Genomic DNA, 2,369 nt, shown 5'->3' on the forward strand with positions numbered 1-2,369 from the left:
ATTTTTTAATTTATTTTAACAACACTTATCAGTGTGTATAACTATTTCAATGCATTTGATGTGACAATCCTGAATATTGTTCAGCTATTGACTAATTTTGCATATTATACTGGGGATCCTTTGTGGACAGATAATTCAGTAAAACTAGTCATGGCCTATTGTCAAGATGTTGGTAGATGTGGTAGCAGGGAAGGTAGAAAAAAACTAGGAGGAGTAATGGCACGAGGAAAGCATAATCAAGATATATTGTGTAAGAAAAATATGTTTTCAGTAAAATAAAAAAATATTTCATTTTTTTTTAGTCGTGACCATAAGTAGAACACTGAGCATAGATATGCTGGAAAGAGTCCTCTGTCAAAAGGATATGGATATTCCAATGGGAAAAGGTAAGCCTGGCCCACCTTGATGTCTCTGAGAACTCTTGTAGAATCAAACTGTGATTTTTTTCAAAGTAAGCTTTGAATCTCTTCTCAGTGTTTTGGCTAAGATCAAGTGTACTATCTGTTCTTATGAGTTAAAAAAGCTTTTTGAGTGCCTAAAAGAGTGAGAGCAAGAGAGCTGGCAGACTGACCAACTCAGATACCTCTCAGGTTCAGATCTCGTGCTTTGACTTGACCCATCTGCATATCTACCCTATCTATGAACTGTGGGAGCTTATGAAAGGCTGGTCTTGCTGTTCCAAAGCTGCAGACTATGTATGGCATAGGGCAACAATAGGATAACCTAGAGGATCCAGGCAAGTTTCCAATATTGATATTGTTACAGAAGCCAGAAGCCTCCTATCAGAACAAGGAGTCATTGCTATGAACATTTATTTGCAAGCAAAGAAGTGATGAGAAAAATGTGGGACATCCTGTGGCACACTACAATATTTGCTTTCTCTGCTGTGGGGGGAGGGGTTTGCAAAGATAGAGGGCAGTGAGAGTGATGGGAAGGTGAGTGGGACTGGGAGCATGATAAAAAATTCACAAAGAATCAATAAAAAGTTTTTTTTAAACCTTTGAGTCAGGGTCTTCTGAAAGCCAAACTGGCTTCAGACAATGATGGTAGAATCTCCTAGGAAAAAAATGCTACTTGCCTTACTTATGGTAGATCATTACTTCCCAAAACCAAACAAATCCTGGTATTCTTCCATGTGTGTTCCTCAAGACAGTTGTTCATCAGATAAAATATGAAGAACTCCTTGGACAGAGTTCCAGCTGCGCCAGTTCTATGGCAACTCAGTCTAAAGATAAGCCCTGACTCTCTGACTCCTTCTAACTTGCTTTCAGAGAATTTCCTGATGCCTGGGGTGCTTCATTTGCACATGCACTTTGTAACTAAAAGAGTAGTCCTCAGAGAGGAGTCAGAGCAATCATTTTAATTAGCAGCAACTTGAAGTCTGTTCTTCCCCAGGCCCCAGTAAAGCACATGAACCAAGAGTGAAATGTGTAAAATTTTGCCCCAAAGGCTCCTCAACTGGCAGCTGATCAAAACGTGCACAGGCTATAATATAGGACAACTGTTTCATACTTGAGTGGATTTTTCTGCTGTTAATTACACCCTACTAAGAGGCAAAGGAGGTCCAATAGCCAGTAGAATTATTTCTAAATTCTTATCAACAGCACTGTGTGGTCTACCCTGAAACCACAGTCAACAGAAAAGAAAAAAGTCCATGTGATTTCAGAAGACAAACTTTTTTTTTTAAGTAATTTACAGTGAGGAATCTGGCTCTTCAAAACTAGCTATAATACTCCTTGCTACAGAATTGAAAAAAAAAAATCCTTAAATCTGTAACTTTAAAAAAAAAAATGTACAGGAGCAATACAAGCATTGAAACCATGAAGCTCAGGCCAGCAAGATAAAAATGACACACTTTCCTCCCCATCTGTACACCTTTGAGATCGGATTTTCAGTTTAGATGAAGTTATCTTCATTTTGATTTGATTCTTTTGTCTTCTCAGGATGATGGCTTTCTACTTTGTTTTCCTTTCATTTTCTTCGGAGGGGGTCTTAAACCAATCAAACCACGGAAACAAAATGCCCTGTGGAGGGTCGGTACTTTCTTGTTTTCCTTTTAAAAGGCTTAGACAGCTGGACCTTGGCTGGAGAAGGACCAGAAAGAGCTGGCTTAAGACTTAAGACAGTAAAGGCAAAACAGTAACAACTGCGCTCTTTCATGCAGAATAAGGTTTCTAAATGAGCTCAGCAGCATTATTCTTTTGTTTCCCAGAAACAAGGTGTCTGCTGCTATTCTCTCAGCAACTAGTATTATTTTAAAGATGCTCTTTATACTTGCAAGTCAGATGGTACTTTTAAAATCTTCTCCTCTTGTTAAATGCCACGATCGAAAACATTATATAAATTCAGAGCATGTACAATACTATGCA

The 2,369-nt window shown here is 38.4% G+C and overlaps 1 non-coding gene across 1 annotated transcript; it reads left to right on the forward strand.

Moving 5' to 3' along the window:
• Positions 1-462: 462 nt before the first annotated feature.
• Positions 463-658, forward strand: LOC115489265. The gene has a single exon (XR_003953238.1). It is a non-coding gene; the product is annotated as a U2 spliceosomal RNA (small nuclear RNA).
• Positions 659-2,369: the final 1,711 nt, after the last annotated feature.

Source organism: Mus musculus, chromosome X (genome assembly GCF_000001635.26).
Source record: "Mus musculus strain C57BL/6J chromosome X, GRCm38.p6 C57BL/6J".
NCBI lineage: Eukaryota > Metazoa > Chordata > Mammalia > Rodentia > Muridae > Mus > Mus musculus.